Source organism: Pleurodeles waltl, chromosome 4_2 (genome assembly GCF_031143425.1).
Source record: "Pleurodeles waltl isolate 20211129_DDA chromosome 4_2, aPleWal1.hap1.20221129, whole genome shotgun sequence".
NCBI classification, from domain to species: Eukaryota; Metazoa; Chordata; class Amphibia; order Caudata; family Salamandridae; genus Pleurodeles; species Pleurodeles waltl.
In genome coordinates, this window is record NC_090443.1 from 1,016,750,037 (window position 1) to 1,016,766,159 (window position 16,123).

Genomic DNA, 16,123 nt, shown 5'->3' on the forward strand with positions numbered 1-16,123 from the left:
TCATTGATCAGTTGAGCGTAAAGTTTGCAGGTCAAATTTTGCTTGCGAAAGTGGGAAACCGAGAAAGATGGAATAACTGCCGAGGCTAGTGAAAAATCCCTAAGGTTTCTGAAGCGACTGTATTACCCTTCCTGTAGTAAACCGACAGATTTGTTTTCTTCTTTTTGGTTAGTGCTCGCGATATATTGCAGAAATTAGTTTTGAGTGAAGCTGAATGAAGGAGGACAAGCCGCAAGACTTTGTCAGCCGCAGTGTGTGGGTGTGACGTCACTAGGAGCCGCGCTGGGATAGGTTGGTTGGTGAGAAGGGTCGCGCACGGATTGGACGCAGTCCGTGAAGCGCCATTGGTGGGGAAAGGCAAGCGAAGAGTATTCTGGGAATTAAAGTCACTTATTGATTACATGTTAAGAAAATAACAGACGGAAAGATGAAATTTTTCAAAGCACTTTAGAGTGCCTTGAGTGGAGATATATATATTAAAGCAAATGTAGGCGAAGAAACACCGCCTGAGGGTGCAACAGCTTACATCGTAATTGAAGAAAAGGGTGTCGCACCATGTCTTTGGTTAAAGCAATGGTGTAAATTAACAGAAAAGCATGGAAGTGTAGCGTTTCCCATCCATGGAACATTTAATCTAAGAGTCTTGGAGAATTTGAGGTTTGCGCTATACGACATGAAAGTACCTCCAAGACCAGCACAGTTTGAAGCACTAGCAATTTAGGAACAAATGGCTAGAAGGCAAATGCAAAAGAAATTTGAGTCAAGGGTGAGAAAAGTAGAAAAGACATTAGGGGATGCTAGATGGGATACCACCCAAAAAGTTTGGAGATCAGATGTATTGCAGGGAATTAAATTATTTCCAGCAATCACTGACGAAGGAAGGAAAGCTACTTATAAAACAAATAGGAGGCAGTCCGGAGATAGAGAAAACAATAGAAATTCGAAAAGGTCTGATGAATCAGATGAGGAAGAGTTTATTCTGTAATTGCTAAATGATCGTCCACCACCATATGTGGAAAACGAAAATGGCCCGAGCATTAGTACTGCCCCTCCAGAGCCGACACAGGGTACTTTAACCCTGAATTTGAGAATGTCGCAGAGGCAAGGTAGTCCCGTTATGCCCTTTACACCAGAAATACCACAAGTTCAGAGAATATATCCTGACATGACTGAACTGAAAAATGTTAATGATTATCAGCCACAGGTCCAGAGACACTATTATGATAAGCATAATTTGGAAATGACCTCAAATTTAATGATGCAGGGAGGACAGAATTAGCAAAGACCGACATTGATTCAAACTGAATGAACACAAATTTTGATGCCTCAAAACCAGATGCAAGAAGCGCCAAAGTACATTCAAACAGCAGAAAACCAATCAGACATGCCAGCAATGATGAACCATAATGTGGGAATTAACATGCCACAATATTTGGGAAGCAGACAGAATCTGGACGCAATATCTTTGCCTATCACTATAGGTCCGCCAGTACCATTATACATACAGGCAAAGCCAAGTACATGCAATCAAGGGGTAATGACACAAAATGAGACAGGGAGGAGATGCATGGAAAATACTCAAGAAATGACTCCGGTGGGAACACTGTTAAATAGATCTGGGTCTTTGTTGGAATTCAGTCCAATTCCAATTTGTGCTCCGGCAACTATGGTAAGGTCAAGTCCACCGTTAATAGTACAGCTGACTTCAAAGACAGAAATATTACAGAAACCATCAGTAGCAGTAGACGTAAATGCCACATTAATGGGACTAAATGCACAACAGTTAACATAATGGTTGAACATCCTGAACTCTCCACAGAGTACACCCAGCGGGAAGGGAGAAGAATACTTGAATAAAATAAGATTGGGCATGGAAGCAGATGAACTAGTAAAGGGAACAATGGGTCTGAACAGATTAGAATCATACACAGAAGAAGAGCTGAGATACATTTGCCCTAGAATTACAAGAGAAGTAAGCAGCATACATAGGAGGTTACAAGAAATCGCAGACAGACACAAAATAGACATAAGTAAAACCAAACACTTGAGCAGGAGTTACAGGTTAGACTTTGATACCAAAGACTTTGAACACATGAGGTGTGCAGGAATGAAAACACACCTTAAAGAAATACTGCAAAGTGCTCAGGTTTGGAGATGTTTAGACAAGTGAGAAAGTAGGTGGGCTAGGAAAAAGGACAAGAAGAAAGAAAGTAACCCAGAACGGAATGAGAAAGCCCAACAGAACGATGACCTGATAACAATGTTACCAATGAGAGAAATGGCAGGGGGAAAACTTGTCCATGTACCATGGCACAGGTGTGACATTCAATCCTTTACAGATGATTTCCCCAAGTTAAGAGAAAAAACGATCGAATGGTATCAACAAACAGATAGATTCGTGAAACTCGCAAAATATCTTTGGGAAGACCTGAATACTTTGTTTGAGATTGTAGTTCTGGCAGATTTGTGGGAAGATTGTAAAAGGGCTGTAGGTTGGCCAACAAGTGAACCAGAAAGAGATAGGGACACAGGTGCACCGTCGCCTACGGTAATGAGTTTATATCATAAGGTGATTGAGCATCTGAAAACGAAAGTTGCGTCGAAAAATGTAGATTGGCAGAGAATTGACAGAACATCACAAGAAGTTAAAGAGTCGATACATGCATACTATGAGAGATTGTTGAAAGCGTTTAAAAACTAGAGTGGTACGGAAACGATTGAGGCAAAGGACATGCTCCATTTTGTGTTCAGGTTTGTGGAAGGATTGAGACCCGAAATCAGCCAGATGATTAAAATGCATTTGATTTGTTGGCAGTCAAAGTCGATCTATGAAGTGTTGAACTATGCAAAATACTGCAGTGATGAGATTGAGACAAAACAGAAAAGGTTGAAAGAAAAAGTGATGGTGATGCAGATCAGAGCAGCTCAGACAGGTTTGCAAAGTTTGCAAGGTTTTCAACAACAGTTGCCGCAGCAGCAACAGCAGGGAAATGCAATGTTTCAGCCACAGATGAGAGGCAGAGGCCGAGGAGGTTTTGTGAATAATGGTCCTGATTTAAATACTGTTGTGATTCCAAATGGTATACAGGCAATGAAGAAGGTGATGCCTTGTCACACGTGTGGAATCGTCGGGCATTGGAAACGGAAGTGCCCAATGTTGGTGCAGGAAGGTGTAGGTCAGCAAAACAATGATGTCAATGTATTACAGAATATGAGAGGACCAAAATTGAGAGGTCCAAACCCAAATTTCCAAAATAATGTAAATCAGATGCAGGGTCTACAACCCATGCAACCACAGCAGGTGCAAATGCCCCGTGTACAAATGGCACAGTTGCAGCCAATGCAACAGCAGTTTCCCATGGTTCCTAATCAGCAAATGCAAATACCCTTAGCACCAATGAATCAGCAACAAGTAATGCTTCCTCAACAGGTCACAGGTCAAGGAATGAATCAAAGTGACACAGTACACCAATTCCCATTACACAGTGAGGATGGAATAAACAATGAATGGGAGAGTGAAAGTTCAGATGAGGAGGGAAATTGTATGCTTGCAGCATCTTTGGAAGTTGATCAAAAGGGACCGTATGTGGAAGGAAGAGTTATGGGTCACAGCGTTTCATTTTTGGTTGACACAGGAGCTACACGCTCTACAGTCAGAAGTATTGAAGTACCAAATTTGCCACTTTCAGGGAGAACAGTTCAGGTAGTAGGAGTAGGAAATAGGTATCTGACAAACCCAATAACAGACCCAGTGCAAGTTAAAATTGGTAATTTTCAAGAGTCACACAAATTTGTGGTATGTGACTCAAGTCCGATATCCCTATTAGGGAGGGATTTATTGTGCAAATTAGGATGCTCGATTATGTGCTCAAATGACGGAATTAGAATTCACACAAACAGTGATGGGGAGGAAGAGGACAGTTTAGGAGAAGAAGAAGAAATGGAAACTGTTGATGAAGAATATCCCCTGATTACTCTTTATCCTATGCTCACTGAAGAGAATATTCCAGCTGAGCTACAGGAAACGGTTGAAAGGGAAGTGTGGGATATGACAGGGAAAGAAGTAGGATTGATCAAAGGAGTAGAACCAGTAAGAGCGACTGTAAAACCCAATGCAAATTTTCCACAGACTCCACAATACCATATGCCACAAGACACTCTCATGAAAGTTGCCCAACTCATTGACGAGTTTGTGAAACAGGGAGTACTGAAAGAAGTACTAAGTAGCCCATGTAATTCACCAATCATGGGACTAATAAAACCAAGTGGAAAGGTCCGAATTGTTAAAGATTTGAGAAAAATAAACGACATAATAGTCAAATGTTGTCCCGTAGTACCAAATCCAGCTGTGATAATGTTTCAAATTCCCTGTGAAGCAGAGTGGTTCTCAGTCATCGACTTGTCACAAGCATTCTTTTCTGTGCCTCTTCATGAGGACAGCCAATTTCTCTTTTGTTTCAAATTCCTGGACAGAGTCTACAGTTGATGTCGAATCCCTCAAGGGTTTTCGGAGTCACCATCAATTTTCAATCAGATTCTAAAGAAGAATTTGGAATCATTGGAATTACCATTTGAATCAACATTAGTACAGTATATTGACGATTTGCTGATCGCATCCAAAACAGAAAATGTCTGTACGGTTGACACTATTGCCCTACTGAACCATTTGGGAAGGAATGGACACAAAGTGTCCCCTTCAAAACTACAATTCTGTCAGAAGAAAGTGAAATATTTGGGTCACCAAATAGAAAAAGGGTCGAGGAGAATCATGAAAGAAAGAATAACAAGTGTACTTCAGATGAGTCCACCCAAGACCAGAAAAGAGGTGAGAACGTTTTTGGGAATGGTGAGCTATTGTCGCCAGTGGATTCCCAATTTCTCAACTCTAGCCAAACCTTTACTGAAACTGACCCAGAAAGATGCGCAAGATGAAATAGTGTTGAAAAGAGATGAAATGGATGCCTTTGTTGAATTAAAGGAATGCATGTGCAGAGCTCCAGCTTTAGGTATGCCTGATTACACAAAGCCATTCACATTGTTTTGTCATGAACGTGATGCATGTTCCTTGTCTGTCTTGACTCAAGCCCATGGTGGCGTAAACAGACCAGTAGCATATTTTTCAGCTACTTTGGATCCAGTCGCAGCAGCCTTACCAGGATGTTTGTGTGCTGTAGCAGCAGTTGGTATAAGCCTAAATCAGAGTGAAGGAATAGTGATGGGACATCCTTTAACAGTTATGGTCCCTCACTCAGTCAAAATACTTTTGACACGTTCCCGAACACAGCACATGACCGGTGCTAGGCTTACAAGGTACGAGACAATAATTCTGGGATCACCCAATGTGCAGCTGAAAAGGTGCACTACGTTGAATCCAGCAACTTTGTTTCCCAGTGAAAATGTTGAAATTGAGAACGCTGAAGATATCGAACAAGACTGTCTTCAGGTGACTGAATTTTTCCCGATTGGAAGAAAATGATCAAGTTATTTTTGTTGATGGTTCATGTTTAAGGGATGCTCTAGGAATATTAAAAGCAGGATATGCTGTATGTACAATAACTGGTGTTCTGGAAGCATCTTGGCTTCAGGGAGTTTACTCTGCACAGGTAGCGGAACTAGTAGCCCTTACTAGAGCTTGCCAACTTTCCGCATTAATGAAAGTCACCATTTACACTGACAGTCAGTACGGATTTGGAATAGTGCATGACTTTGGACAATTGTGGTCACAAAGAGGCTTCATGACCTCTTCAGGATCACCAGTGAAAAATGGTGAAAGAATAAGAGAATTGTTACATGCTATCCAGTTGCCAGGAGAAGTGGCAGTGGTAAAATGCAGTGCACGCTCGAAATCACAAGACTTCGTTTCTTTGGGAAATGGGTATGCAGATCAAGTCGCAAGGTTTTGCCCATTGAACTGTATATTGCTCAGAGACGAATGGAACTTGATAAGTGAGCCAGAACTTGAACCGAGTGAAGCTTTTGCCCTAAAGGTCGTAGACACAATCGAAGAATTAAAATTCCTGCAAAATATTGTTAGTAAGGATGAAAAACTCTCATGGAATAAATTACAATGCGTAAAAAAACCAGATGATTTGTGGGTTTCAAGTGAAGGGAAAATGGTTTTACCAGACAGTCTTTTGACGCAACTAGCCAGATTGTATCATGGACAAGCCCACCTTGGAAGGGATGCCATGATTAGATCATTTAAAATTGATTGGTTCAATCCTAAATTCCGCCAAGTTGCTGAAGCAGTTTGCCATAGTTGCGTCATTTGCCAACAAATGAACGCAGGAAAGGGAACAGTGGTAAATTTGAGCCACATTGGAAGGGCAGGTGGGCCATTCAGTAGGATGCAAATGGATTTAATTGAGATGCCTATGCATGCAGGCTTGAAATATGTGTTGGTGGTTGTGTGTATTTTTAGTCACTGGATTTAAGCATACCCCACATGCAGGAATGACAGTCTTACAGTTGCAAAACTACTCTTGAAAGAGCTAATACCACGTTTCGGATTCCCGATCTCTTTAGAATCAGATAGGGGAAGTCACTTCAATAACGAAGTAATAAAAAATTGTTGTGTGCAGCCTTGAACATTGAACAGAAATTGCATTGTAGCTACCGTCCTGAAGCATCAGGACTAGTGGAGCAAATGAATGGCACCTTGAAATTAAGAATGGCGAAAATATGTGCATCAACAAACTTGAAATGGCCTGATGCGTTGCCCTTGGTGTTTATGTCAATGAGAAACACACCTGATAGAAAAACTGGACTATCACCACATGAAATACCCATGGGTAGAGCCATGAGACTTCCAGCAGTTCCTGCAAATGCTCTTATAAATATTACAGATGATATGGTATTGGACTACTGCAAAGGTCTGGCTGATGTGGTCCGCTCTTTTTCCCACCAGGTGGAGGCAACTACCTTGCCACCGATCCAAGGTCCAGGACACCCCCTGAAAGCAGGTGACTGGGTTGTGGTAAAGAAGCACGTGAGGAAGTCATGTCTGGAACCCCATTGGAAAGAACCTTTTCAAGTGATTCTGACAACTACCACCGCTGTGAAATGTGCGTGAGTTCCCAACTGGATTCACGCCAGTCACACGAAAAGGGTGACGTGTCCCACAGAAGAGGAAATTGAAGCGCTGAAGTTACCAACAACTGACAGGAAAGTACCAGGCACTGAGGCAGATCGAAGAGAGCCTGAGAGTGAACAAGAAGAAATCGAGACAGAAGAAAGGAGGACGCAGTCGATCCTTTTGAGGACAACAGAGAAGAAACCTCAGGAAGTGACAAAGATCCTGGAGGTGACGAAAGTCCTATCATAGGTGAAGAAGGGGAGCCTGATAAGAGGAGGGCTGTCCCAGAAGCAGACGATACAGGAAAGAAAGGAGAAAACCTGATTGACCTCCTAGGAGAAGGAGGTGAGATAAAACAGAGTGAGGTTGTTCAAACCCTTCCAGAGCCGATTGCAGGTCCATCCAGTGAAAATATCGCGAAACGGAGACAAAGTATATCGCCAGTGAAAACAAAGACTAAAGAAACATTAAACGAAAATGAAGGGCCAAAATTGAAAGAGAAAAGAAAAGAAGTGCCTATCGTGATATCAACCTTGAATGAAGAAGAGGACACAGCCAAAGAACAAGACATCAGCGAAAGAGAATCAAAATGAGATGCAAAATTGAAAAGGAAAAGAATACCGAGCAGAAGATATTCTGGTCCAGAGTGGGCATACACAGCCACTAACGATTGGTCGAACGAATTTCTATCTCTAAGTCTTGAAAACGAAGAAGCAGAACAACACTTTGGTACTTGAGAAAGTGAAATTTCATGAACATTACCGAATAAGACATTGATAACTTGATTGACTTTGAAACCGATTTTGAGACGAAGCTGCTAACCGATAAGAGACTAAGCTGTTAAAGAAAACCGTGTGAACATTGAACTCGTTCAGCTATATATACATATATATCTGCAAATCTGATTTGATAAGGTGTCTTCAACTTTCTGATTCTATATAGATCATGACAGGCAACACTACACAGGGACATAAGATGAAATATTGTAAATATAAGTGTATAGGTCTAATAACTGCATGTGTACTAATCGTTATGGCAATAATTCTTGGAATGCATGGAGGGAATGAAAGAGACGCGAATGATGCTTCTATTATTAAAACTGTTACTGAACTAACTCCTTTGAAGAAACTCGAACAAGACGAGAGATATTTGCATGATAAGGAGGAACTTTCGTCCAACGTCTTCTATCGCTTGTTGAATGAGTATTTTGAGACAATGGATGCAAAAGATTGTTATGTGTGTACACAAATACCTACTTCAGTAATAGAAGGAGTGACATATCATAGCATGCCTCTTACGTATGGAATAACATGTAGCTTGTTACTAACCAGATTTTATGGCCAGGAGTATATTCACTACTTTTATTCCAATCATGATGTTGTATTTTCATATGTCCCCATAATTGAGTACCTGAGTAAAGTAGCAAGAGATAATTATATAAAGTTAGTTAGGGGTTTCTTTGAGCCATTGTCACCTTTTTCCACAGCTTACGCTCACAGAGAAAACCTTACATGCTTGCTTTCACCGATAGAGAAAAGTTTTTTAGATCACACTGATGATAGGAGAAAAGTGGTGAAGGAGAAATTAGAAAGGGAATTACACAAAAGGACATCCGTAGATAACTATGCTTTTGCCGCGATAAAGACACAAGGGAAACTAGCTTTAGATGCAATACACGTAGGGAGGCTTTGTATATATAGACCTAAATCATATTATGACACAATTTTTGTGGGAACGAGTGAATGTAAGCATACATTTTTTTTCAAGCTAAATGGACGTTCATGTTAGATGGCCTAGATCCAGCTATTCCAGGAGTATATTATATCTGTGGACTCAATGTCTATTATCGTCTTCCAAAAGGATGGTATGGGAGATGTTATTTGGGAATAGTATTTCCAAAAATGTATCAATTAGACGACTTAAAGAATTTTCCAAAGCTGTCTGAATTACATCGTATTCAGAGGAGGGAGACAGCTTCTGGTGTGGTAGGAGATATATTTGGAGCAATGATTCCTTCTATAGGATTCATATTGAATTCAATTAAAATACGAAAGTTGTCGACTATTGTGGATAACATGTTGACAAAATTCTCAGGAGCCATAATCCTGATGGATGCTGAACTTGCTGCAGAAAGAGCTATGACTCTTCAAAATCGGCTTGCTTTAGACATTCTTTTAGCAAAGGATGGCGGCGTTTGCAAAATGCTTAGTGCACATCACTGTTGTTCTTATATTCCGGACAACAGCGGGCAAATTAGGAAAATGCTTACAAATTTAACTAACGAAAGTACAGATTTGAAAGAATTGAAAGAACCAGGAGTATGGGAAAAGGTTGGAAAAGGATTTGCTTCCCTGGGAAATTGGCTCAGCAACATTTGGAATGGATTGTTACTGAAAATAGTGAAAGGAATATTAATAGTGTTAATTTGCTTAATAGGTATTTGGGGAATATGGAAGGCTATTAAAATACTGAAATCAAGAAGAAAAAGGAGAAGAGAAGAGAAAATACAAAATAAAATAGTAGAGATATACAGGGAAAAATCAAAGGGAGCAAAAATTAAGAGGGAATTGACGGAAGTGCCAAATTACTGAAACAGAATTTTAATGGAATAAAATTTGTGGTTGAAGATTTGATGTGATGACATAATTAGTCATCAGAGGAGGGATTGATGAAGCAGAAAAGAAAGATTAACAAACACTTATATATCATGTAACAAAATCGTATAAGGTAGTGTGATTTTAGCAAAGAAAATAGTGTATGTGGGAAAAATTTAGCAGAGGCTTTGGCCTAGTTGCCTGGTCTCAAATTCTAACTGCGTGGTTTTCACTTGAATTAACAAAACTTATATTTTACTTTAAGGTTGTATTTTTCCAGTAGAGATGACTAATACACTTATCTCAAGGTTTCGTGCTAGGCTAGTTTCATCCCCTTTGAAGCAAGGTCAGCTTCTGCAGGTGCGGACAATGAAGACACTGATAGGGAATTAATTGGCAAACTTTGTTTCAACTTGGGTTCCAGGGCCCCAAGGACACCTTATGCATAAATGGGTGCTAAAAGAAAAGACACTATTCATTGGTCAAAAGGAAGTCACCCTATGAACCCTCCAATGGAAGACCCTGGGGAATTTGGAACGTTTCTTATTTAAACCCATCGGACAAAGAGAAGTCAGCCATTTTCCTTGATGCCATTTTGAAGCCAAATGCCAGACGCCTTCTTAGATGACATCTTGATGCCCTTTTCTCTATTCCAGAGAAAGAGACTTTAAGAATTCTCACCCTACAGACTTTAACTTTAATATTGCCCCGTTTTGTCCATGCTATAACTTTTGCCGCAAGGAAACTTGCTTTAACTTTGCCCCTTTGAAATCTGCCCAATGCTGATCGAACCGGTACCTGAAGGACGAAGATTTTCCTTAAATGCTGATTGTAATTGGTAATTATAAAAGGATAATTGTATTATGCATTGTGTTTTCCTTTTTAGGTACCAACTGCTTATTTTATAGAGCCCAAGCTAGAAGTTTTCTAAATTTGTGTTGACTAAATTCGTTTTGCATGAAGTCCCACATGCCAATGCTAATTAGAGGTTAGTTGAGGTATCCATTTGGTGCAACATGCTAAATTGAGATCTTGTTATGCTGACCAATGTATGCAATTAGTCAAGCTCAGTTACTTATATTAGTGATTTGCATTGCTATAACCGAGTGCATTATAATCCATATTTTGCGTAGATTGCGATTCTTCCGTCGTTATGGACAGCTAGTAATGTTTGTGATTCTTCCATCGTTATGGACAGCTAGTAATGTTTGTGATTCTTCCGTCGTTATGGACAGCTAGTAATGTTCATAAATGTATACCATTTGATTTTGAGACTTACTTACGTCGTGCTAGCTTTGTTAATATAGGGAAATAAACTCATTAACTTTTAATAAACAGGCGTGGTTATTCATGACTGAAAGGTCATGGTGTGTCAAATTACTGATTCTTGTTTAATTAATTCATTGTTTGATTACAGATCGAGTATTGGTTATTGATAATAAATGATTATTGATTATTGATTTGTGGGATTCGACAGTTCTTTGGATGAGGAGAGCCCAACTCGGTCAAAAGGTTCACCGACCTCCGTCGTGTCCAAATAAAGTAATTTAAAAGGATTGGATGCACTATCACCTCCCATGTGTTCTAGTGGTTAAGATTCCTGGTTTTCACCCGGCGGTCCCAGTTCAGTTCCCACGACGAGAAAATCACTTTATCTCTCTGTTCTCAAACCCAAAAGGTAACAGAGATTCCACTTTAATTTATTTCCACTCCGTTCACCCCGTGTGTGCTTATTACTTTCAGCATATTACCCAGAAACCACAGCGCGTAAACAAACCTAACTGACCCTCCCCTCCCCCCCCCACCGCCGAACCTTTAAGTTACAAAGTAACGGACACCTGTCCTCTGACCCCATAATAATACAAGGGAGTCCTTGAGGTTTGTCTTTTATGGTCCAATCACCATCCAAGCACTGTATAGACCCGCCCACAACAATGGTGAAACGTCACCTTTAGTTGTTTGGAGTATTTACACGCAGGGCAGTATTTTATGTCCTATCTGAAACAACATCCCACTTATTGGATCTGACACTGATTTCTGTGACAAGTGGAGTGAATCCCTCATTTTGCAGACAGTGCACAGAGCACAGAATTGTATCATTCCAGGGGCCCTGCTTGGCGCGTTGTCAGATAAACACCAGAGCCAGTTCCTGAGTTTCTCCTGTTTGTGGACACAATTGAGGGTCAGAAAGTGAAGAGACTGAGGGCAGAGATGGCCCTTCAGGGGCTGATGCAGCGTCACTCACTGGTAATTAGCGCTCATTAAGATTTCTGAAACACAAAGGCGCAGAGTGAAGACTTTATTGCCCCAATAATAAGAGCTGAGGTGGGGCATTAACTTGAGCAGCAGTTGGAGGAGTGTGGAAAGGAAAGCAGTGGTTTGGGTCCCCTACCCGGGGTCATATATAGTTATCTGTTCAGTGCAGCACCTGCAGCCCCTCAGTGCAGTGCCTGGAGCCCCTCAGTACAGCACCTGAAGCCCCTCAGTGCAGCGCCTGGAACCCCTCAGTGCAGCGCCTGGAACCCCCCAGTGCAGCGCCTGCAGCCCCTCAGTGCAGCGCCTGCAGCCCCTCAGTGCAGCGTCTGCAGCCCCTCAGAGCAGCGCCTGCAGCCCCTCAGTGCAGCGCCTGCAGCTCCTCAGTGCAGCAGCTGCTGCCCCTCAGTGCAGCGCCTGCAGCCCCTCAGTGCAGCGCCTGCAGCCCTTCAGTGAAGCGTCTGCAGCCCCTCGGTGCAGCATCTGCAGCCCCTCGGTGCAGCGCCTGCAGCCCCTCAGTGCAGTGCCTGCAGCCCCCCAGTGCAGTGCCTGCAGCCCCTCAGTGCACCGTCTGCAGCCCCTAATTTCATGTTGTGCTCCTTTTCTTAACCTTCTTTTTGAAATGATATGTCATGTCAAAGGGTATAGTCCAGTGTTTATGGCTCGATTTATTTGTTTACTCCTAGGCCATGAAGACAAGTGACTCCTGATTCTTCTGAGTTGATGTCATTCCTGTCATCCGAGATCTCCGTCTTGGAACCAGTCCGTTGGTCCCTTTGCTCGTTGGATCTTCGGTGGAACGTTGTAGCTCTGTGTGATTTGCAGTTTCTTTCTCCTGTTGGGGATTGTTCTTGAGACTTTTTACTGTTATTGGACTCTCGCAAAGAAGGAGGAGGAGTTATATCCCTAAGGGGTTTATATGGGGCTAGGCTCTATGGTAGTCATGTGATACTGTGTCACAGGAAGTGATGTTTTATTTTGTTTTCTGATTGGTTGCTAAAAGTTAAAGGCGTGGAAAGAGAAGCATAATCCTTGCCTCTGTGTCCTTAAGAGAAATTTAAAAAAATTGACGCTGCAGCTAGAACATTTTTCATCCCACTCCACCAGAATGACACACGCAGCAATACTGCGCGGTTGGAAGGCAGAAGCGCTCCCATACAAGGAACTTGAAAATCAGCTGGAAAGTTGCACAAACCATAAAAACCACGGAGATCCAGAATAATCAATTGCAAATAATTGGGCAGTCGCCCGCTATCCAATGCAGTGAAAATAGCAAACACAGCAATAATCAATCACGACAAGTAGAAATTAAGCTTTAAATCAAACGTTAAGAAAGGGAATGAAACACTTAACTGGCTGTGCAGCAGCAAAAAAAGAGGGCACAAAATGGCATTCTCTGAGTTATATAGGGCTGTGGGTTCTATGACTGGTACATATGACTGTGGGTACTCATGGGAAATGTAGTGTTGTAGGTTTTGACTTTTAATTGGCTGCTGAACAAATAAAGCTTAGAAAGAGAAGCATAATCTGAGCCTCCGGTCCTGACATAGAATTTAAAGCCATTCTCTGTTACTACACTAATTAGGTCAGTAAATAATTTGCTGGTATTTCCCTGTCTGCGCCAAATTCTTGTTGGAGTGCTGCCATTGGCGTTCTTATATTAAAGGTCTGTTCACACGCTGCTGTTTCACAATTATGGGCTTGATTTAGATATTGGCGGGTGATTTACTCCGTCACAACGGTGATGGATTTCCTGTCCACCAATATCCAAATCCCATAATATCCTATGGGATTTAGATACTGTCAGACGGGATATCCGTCACCTTTGTGACGGAGTAACTTGTCCGCCCATATCTAATCAGGCCCTTAGTCATTTTGGGTAAGTGGGAATAAATGGGCTCTGCATGTCTTTTTATGTGAGCTCTTGGTATAAGTGACTGTACTTCAGTTTTATCCCAACTAAAGTGGGAACTTTGTCCCACTGGATCTGTGGGGTTTTGATAAGCTTCATCTCCCAAACCTTACCTCCAAATCTTCATTTGTCAGCTCAATTTAGTTTTCATATTGGGGGTGGAAAGGGGTATCCGGCGCTCTATATCACAATATCTTGATCCTCCACTGTTCCACGGTGCTGCTATACTAGAGCTACACCCTCAAAAAAAGCTCTACATGATAACCACTGTTATCCAATACATTAGTTAAGGCAGCACACGCTTAAATTGTTAATCAACACAAATATAGCAGTAGATTACTGCAGATGCATATAAAGATTCTTCATCCCTTCAGTTTCAAAAGAAAACTCTCATTTAATTCTTCTTATGCTTGTTCTCAAGTTCCATCAAATGTTTTTCATGATATTCGGAATTTCATCAAACCGTCATCATAATGTCATATTTCCAGTCACCATATTAGATCATCACTTTTCTTGTTTCATATTTCCATCAATTAAATCACCACTTTTTGTTCCCATGAAAAACATTAGATGGAACTTGAGAACAAGCATAAGAAGAATTAAATGAGAGTTTGCTTTTGAAACTGAAGGGATGAAGACTCTTTACATACATCTGCAGTAATCTACTGCTATATTTGTGTTGATTAACAATTTAAGCGTGTGCTGCCATAACTTTAATGTAGTTTTCATATTCCTCCATGCCCGTAGCTAAGGTCTGCATTGGCATTCCCGTGTCTCCTTTCTTGGACCCAGCAAATCTTCAATTGGTTCCCATGAATCAACCATAGCTCGGTCAAACATTATTACACCAACCATCTCACACACATGGCAACCAGGATGGATTGATTGTTTTGCCAATTCTTCCAACCCCTGCACATCCACAAAGAGGCAGCAGGTTAGGACGACAGCAGCCCCCACTTCATTGTTCAGTGGTGCAGCCATGTCTCGGTGATGAAAATTACATCGGGTGAGGGTGGTGATGGTGTGATGGATATACAACTTTACAGTGTTTACTGAGGGCCTACAAGCTCACCAGCCACAAAGCACCAATGTGTCGCCCCCATCAGTAAGCAATAACCAAATGAAGGGGTGAGGGATCACCTGGGTTCTGAATAATAAAATGTAGATAGAATCATTGGCAGTTATCCTTAAAAATGCCCTACATGGAACTGAATGCTCCATCAAAAAGATATAGAAGACAATTCTTCAGAATATCTTCAGATACAGGTGTGTGCATCAAGAGGTTTGCTAGCATAGAGACATCCCTGCTGCTCACTGAATATTTCTGTCAAAGAAAAAAAAACAATAAAAAAAACTGCTAAAAGCACATTTAACCCTTTATATGTTGTGTTTTCGCACACTGCCACAATAAGAGGTAGAGTCACATAAATCCTACCATATGTCCTCCACAACAATACCAGTACACAACAGAAATATGGCTGTAGGCAAAGCACTACATCCACTTGCAGAGACCACATACAGAGTGTCACTGTCCTAAGGAGACACTATTGAAAATAATGGACGGAAAAGCCTCACCCACAGAATACTGGCAAGCTACATCCGAGGCAAATCTGTCCCATTTTGGTAAGATATTAACACTAAGATGGTCTCAACTTCGAGATAAGGGAGACGTTTTTTGTCCTGGATAAGTACAAGATCCAGGTAGTACAGTAAAACTACCTCAGTGTAAACCCAAAGAGGATCTCTTTATTTAGTGGGTACATTGGGCAGGGGTTAAAGATAACAATGGGATGTGTCTGGAGATATATGGTCTCAGAGCAGGTCCTGTGCCACCTCCCCTTGCGCTGCTTCTTGCCCAGGTGCCAGGGCACTGCTGGTTCTCTGATCCTCACACACCGCTCCCACCCCGTGCGCTCCTCTGCTTGGTTCCCCTCTGTCATTGACTGTCTGTTCGTTCCCCCTCTGTCACTCAATGTTTGCTATCCACCGGTTGTGCCCTTATTGTCTGGCTGTTTGTTTCTCCTTTTACTGTTTGCTTCTTTGTTTCCCCTTTGCTCTGTTTGTCATCCACTGTTTTGCTACTCATTGTTGTTAGGCTCTGGTTGTGCATTTCTGTTTGTTGTCTGTTTCCCGTTCACTTGTGCTCCATTGTCCGGGCTGTGCCTTTTTTCCTGCTGCTCCCTTTCCCACTCGCACTCGCCACCTGCCAGCTCCACCCATTCCCATCCACACCCTGCACTCCCCAGGACCTACTTAATGGAGGCTTCATCGGGCCTCATTGAGACAGGT